General features: G+C 31.9%; 1 pseudogene; it reads right to left on the bottom strand.

Moving 5' to 3' along the window:
• Positions 1 to 310: 310 nt before the first annotated feature.
• Positions 311 to 1,159, bottom strand: LOC115989178 (annotated as a pseudogene).
• Positions 1,160 to 6,596: the final 5,437 nt, after the last annotated feature.

Here is a 6,596-nt window from a genome sequence, read left to right as displayed (position 1 = left end):
AGTTAGAACTAACCATTCAAGAATAGATTTATCGCAATAAATCATCCTAGAACGTAACATATGAACATTATAATTTGACTTCGTGTTTTTAATTATGTTTCTCACGGTCTAACAACATCAAAAAAAAAAAAAAAAAAACACACACACACTTTGTAATAGATATAGTAGGAAGCATTATTAAATTCATGTATCCAATATAGATAACATCCTACAGGAGGCAATTGAGGAAGCTCTAGTGGTACGCATAAATGAGTACATATTGTGCTTATTTTACCCATAAATGAGGAAGCTCTAGTCTTTAAAGCTCTCAAAAGTTTTATTTTACACAAACACATTGTGCTTATTAATACGCAAGCTATAATCTTTCTTCCAAGCTATTCGTGGGTAAGATGAGCGTCGATATCTTTTGTAACACCAATCGCAAATTCAAGCATTGTGTTTGATTCAGGATCATCGACGTTCAGTTTCTCATATTCCAAAGTCCAGCGGACCAAACTCCCCTCACCCTTTGGAGTGGCTTGAACAACGAATTTGAAACTCTTGTACAACTCCATGAGTATTCCTCCAATCAACTTGAAAGTGACTGAATGGTTTTTTCGTCAATGGCTTCCATTACCTCCTTAGAAATTACAGCTTTCCCATCTGTCAAAATAAATTGTATCCAAACGGATTCTTAGTTTCTAAAAAAACTAATTAAAAAATTAGTATTTAAATATATGTCAGCTCACCCTCAACAACACATTACAATTCTTTTTTTTTTTTCCCCACCAAGTCATCAACACAATCTATAGTAAATCTTAAACATACACAGTTATCGGGCTAGCTATAAGCATTTGTAAGGGCAAGTATTATGTAAAATGTTAAAAGTGTTAGGAATTGATAAGGCATGATCAACAACAACAACAAATATTGATTGACTTACCGAAGATAAAATACTAGCACATGACAGATCCCTCTTGTCCCCATTCACCTTCTACTAAATCAACACTTTGTATAAAGTTATGGCCAAGTTTCGGTACCTCAGCTAATCGCTTGCTGTTAACCTCATAAAACTTATATGCAGAGGCCTTGATCTCTATTTCAGCTTCTACCTTCCCAAATAGAGACATCTTTTCAATGTTTCGTACGTATCTTGAAACTCACTGATCCTCTAAAACAATGAAAAGGAAGAAAGAGAGAAATAGCTTATTTGGTTTCATCAGTGATAGGGCATTTTAGAGCATTCACATCAGCTCGTCTAAAATATTCCGTCTATTTTACACCAAAAATCTACTTTTTCTATTTTACACCATCATTTTTACAAAACACCCACATCAATTCATCTATTCTATCACCTCTCTTATTTAAATAATCAATTTTCTTAATTATTTTATTATTTCCCACCTAACCCATATACCCGTTTTTAACGCGCTTTCCCTCTACCTGTATCATATTTTCTGATTTCTCTCTCTCTCTCTTCTATCTCTCTCCCTCTGGGTTATCTCTCCATACTCGGTCTCTCCACTCTCCATTCACGAGACTCTGTTCTAGAGTTTCTTTTTCCGATCCACTCTCCGTCTCCGATCCGAGCAGGGAGCACGGCGCCGAGAAGAACTCCGATCCACTCTCTCTGTCTCCGATCCGAGCAGGGAGCATGGCGCCGAGAAGAACTTTCGATCCACTCTCTCTGTCTCCGATCCAAGCACGGCGAGAAGAACTCCAATCCAAGCACGGCGAGAAGAACGCCGATCCAAGCACGCCGATCCGCCACAAGCGCCGATCCACTCTCTCTGTCTCCGATCCAAGCACGCCGATCTGCCGAGAAGAACTCCGATCCACTCTCTCTGTCTCCGTTGGTGTGTCCGTGTGTGGGTGTGTTTGGTTTTGTGGTGTTTCTGGGTGATTTTGTTGTTGATTTTGTGGTTGATTTTTGATTTTTATGGTTGATTTTTGATTTTGACTATGGGAGTGTGTGTATAAGAGGAAGAAGCAGTTGATGATGATGGTGGTGTTGGTTGTGCAGATGGAGAAGAGAGCAGATGGAGAAGAGAGAGAAAAAAATGAGCGAAATTAGAAATTATTATAATAATGTATAGATGAGTTACAGTAACCGTGTATATATACACGGTTACTGTAGTTCATGGAAATTTTTAGATGATTTTACACAGGTATATACACGGTTACTGTAGCTCATGGAAATTTTTAGATGATTTTACACAGGTTTACATGAGCTGATGGGGGAGGTTTTTTGGCCAAAATGTGTAAAATAAGGAGGTTTTTGTATTAAAGAAGACTATTCATCCACTGATGTGGATGCTCTTATAGAATAAGTTTAGTGTTACACATTTTGACATAATAAATATCACAATTCGTCTATGTGACAAATTGTAGTTGGTGGAGAGACGATGATAAATCCATATAAAGACAATCTTCCTTCAACTACAATTTGTCACATGAACCAATTGTAACATTTATTTTGTCAAAATGTATGACATTAGATTATTCCGTTTTATTTATTTATTTTTTATCACCCAAAAAAAAAACTTATTCCGCTTTAAACGAGTTAAGTGAGTACGTAAATTGGTTTGTTGGCAGGTCAAGCCATCAAGTCGTGTTCTGTCACATCAAGTAAATTACATCTAGTCCTTTTTTGTAGACGGCTGAGACTTATACTCTTGGAGCCACAAAGTCATAATTGAAGGGGGAGACCGTTGCTACTGTCTTTTTATTTTTATTTTTTAAATTTTTATTTATTTTTAAGCCCAAACATTTTGACATTGGTATTTTTTTTTTTAAAAAAAATTTCCAGGCGTACCTATTTCCTTTCTATTTTATTTTGAACCTGTTTTAAGTGTATAAGACTATAAGTTATTGAAAGTAGAATGCTAAGAATCCTAAAATGACTAAAATGATATTTAGTTTTAAATAACATTTCAAGGAAAAAATAAATGGGAAGAAAAAAAAAAGATTTTTTTAGTAATTATCATCAATTTTCCTTTAAAAAAAAAAAAATAGAAACCGTTTCTGTTGTACTCATATTCACATATATGTTTTAGCAATGTTTTATGCTACTACCAAGAAACTTATTGAGATAAATGAAACCTTGTGATCAATAATATGTATGTATAGTGTGCAAAAAAAATAATATGTATGTATATTAAAGGATCGGAGTTTTCAAGCATTACTTGTTAGTACATTTAAAATTAAATTACATTAAAATTTAAATTAATTGAAGCTTAACAAAAAGAAGAGTTATAGTAAAGTTGGTTAAAGAAAGAGTTAAATTGTATATAGTGTGTGAGAGTGAGTGAATTCAACAATTTTCCTAAACACTTGAGAGATTCAATGTATTTAGCTTAAACAACATGCTTTTTAACATTTTTTTATTGTTATGACCAAAACATCAATACCGGACTAAACACCTGAAAAATTCCAAATATAGCCCAGCATTTTATTTTTGTACATTTTAAAAGAGTACCGGTATAATATAAATTGACTTCCTTGATTGGTTCACATCCAAATCCACTACTAACATTACATTATTATCTACCATTAACAATATGTCACATCACTAATCAATATATATGTATAAAACCAAAACCTCTGAAACTCCCACAATTTTTCACGTTATCACTATTTTCTTTTTCTTTTTATTTATATTCTTTTTATTTTAGGTTTTATATCTTATATATATTTATTATTTATTCAAACGCAAACACCTCCTCTCATACAGTTTTTTATTTTGTTTTAGACTCTTCCTTCTCTCCTTCTCTAATTCTCCGGTCACTAGATCACTATTAGGGTTTTTTAATTATAGTTTTACTGTGTCTTCCTACATGTTTCTAATATTTTATTTTAAAAAAAGAAAAAATAAAAGCACACTACAAAAGATACTTCTCCAGTCCCAGGTAAACAATCCCTTACAAAATGGCAACAAAGTCACCATTTCAATATTAAAATTGGCCAAAAAAACTAATTACAAAATTCCCATTAACAATCAGTTACTTCATTGGGCAGCCATTCCTATCCTTTACTTTTTTCTTCTCTTTCATGCAATTCAAAACTACATCATGTGAGGCTGTAATCAATGTCACTACAAGCAGCAGAGAATGACGTTCATGGATTTTACTAGCAGCGACAATGGACCTAGATATGAGACGAAGAATCACGAAAGGTCACTATTTCAATTAGAAACTCCCCTTTTTACAGTTCGATTATATTAATTTCTGGGTCTTATTGTGTCTCGATGTGGTTGTTTTGCTATAGGCGTTATTAATGACAGTGATGATACCCGATATTCTCTAACCCAAGAATGAAAACAATCCAAGAGAGTTCGATCCTCTCTTTCAATGTAGCCTCAAGATTTCATTGAATTTCACGTTCAAGTATTTTTTATTATGTTGTTTAGATTTTTGTACCTATTATATTGATTGGATTTGATCATTTCAATTTTTGTCAGATGGTTATATTTTAAACTTTTGCACTTTTTAAGGTTAGGAATGAAAGAGTTCTTTACTCTTTATTTTTGACTTTTAGAAGTTTTAACATCTAAATTTTGAGTTCATGTTTTGCAATATATGAAATTGTTTTGACAAATTTCAATTGCTATAGTCATGCATTATTCTTTTGAGGTAATCTATTTTTCTCTTATATTTTTTCTATTATGTAGTCATATATTTTGCCTTACCGTTTGAATTAATGTGATTTAAGAATTATAAATTACTGATATTTAAAAAAAAAATTATTTTTCACATATATGACCATTTTTGCATTTTTAGTCTATTTTTTATATTGTTTTTTGCATTGCTGGGTCATGAATCTTGATGAACAAGCTTAGGTTATGCGTTAATCTCATAAATTTGTTCTTTAAATTTTTATTATTTAAGAACCAAAAAGGGTGTAGATATGTTCCTTGTAGCATTTTTGTCACGACCCAAATCCATGGAACATGAATTTTGATGCATGACTAACTTGTTGAACTAATATCACTCAATAAACATGATTAATTTAAACATAATTCAAAACTCCAAATAAACAATGCTATTGATAAATCTCTTACAAAAATCCAAACTCCTCAAATTTAGAGTAATCTCCAAACTACAGTGCAATCTAAAGTGGAATAAAAAGAAATAACTAATAATCTTTTAAGGCTTTAAGTATTATTGACTTCGCCTAAAATTCCCACGCTCTACCTTGCACCTTACGAAGCAATCCAAAGGTTCTGTTTCCCAACTAAACTTTAATCTGAAAATTGTAATTGATGGGGTGAGCCACACATCCAGTAAGTAATTATACAGAATACACAACGGAATAGAGTCAAGCCAGGCATGAGTATTTTGATTTTTCACAAACTCATTCTATGATATCAAAAATAATTATTCCACAAAGTATATACTGAATCACTTAATACAATTGTAATCACACCTTAAAATCATTAGAAAACACATACATATAATTGATCAGAGCACAGTGTAACATATACACATCACATATTCTCACATACAATCCTGTGAGCGGATACCAATATCTAACCCCTGCTGGTGAGGGATCAACACATATTCTCACATACAATCCTGTGAGCGGATTTACACATATCTGATCAATTCTAAAAACAATTATTTTTGAGTCACATATCACAAAAGTACAGTTTATACAAAATATAATAATTTACTTGATATTAACAATTATTCCAAATACAGAGGCATATCAAAGGTCATAATATCGAATTGAACATAAATCAAAGGATGCTTGACTCTCTTAGGAAAGGAAAAAGAACTGAAGAGTTTATATAAATATTTTTACAATTCTTGAGTAAGTTTGAAAACGCAATTTGCTAAAAGAAACGTCTTAAATACCATTTGCAAAATAAGAATATGACTTTGAAATCACTTGGTTTTAAACAAACTTAAAGAATAAGAACCTTTTTAGAAAACTTACATTGAAACTCAATTATTTTCGGAAAATAGTTTAGTTTAAAAATCATCTTTTAAATGAGATTTGGACATTCAAAACTTATTTAAAATTCGAAGTATCTCTTTATTTAATAGTCAAAATTTCTCTTTCAATGATACAAAAATACATTTGACAAACTTTAGAAAATACAAGTTTGAAATACAAAACTTTTGAAAACATTTAACTTCTATGAACCTAATGGACAAAACTTGTGCATATTATGCATAATTACTTACAGCACTTAAATCACTCTGAAAGTCCAGCCGAAACAACCTCCAAAAAGCCTCAAAACACTCTTAAATAGGACCTATAATCAATCATGGAAATTACTAAATATCCTCCACAAAATATAAAACTTATCAAATTATACAAACTAACTCACTAAGAAAATACTTTGCTGAACTAATAACACTTTCAACACTAAATTAACGTTTCTCTAACCAATGGTATTCTAATCAATAACAAACCCTTGCATTAATCAAAACTCGTTTAACCATGAGGAATGCAGTAGCAGCACTTTAGAATTTAATATAAGGATTTCTGGTATGAAATCATAAAACTGCTACTAGCCTTTTAAAAAGAAGGCTGTAGACGTGTAGAACCTTAAGGTATCACTCTGTTTGGAATTAGTCAACACCTAGGCAATAGACTACCAAGGCCATTAC

This window comes from Quercus lobata, chromosome 5 (assembly GCF_001633185.2).
Source record: "Quercus lobata isolate SW786 chromosome 5, ValleyOak3.0 Primary Assembly, whole genome shotgun sequence".
Taxonomy (NCBI): domain Eukaryota; kingdom Viridiplantae; phylum Streptophyta; class Magnoliopsida; order Fagales; family Fagaceae; genus Quercus; species Quercus lobata.
The sequence above is the reverse complement of the archived record's forward strand: the minus strand, read 5'-3'. Positions and strand labels throughout refer to the sequence as shown.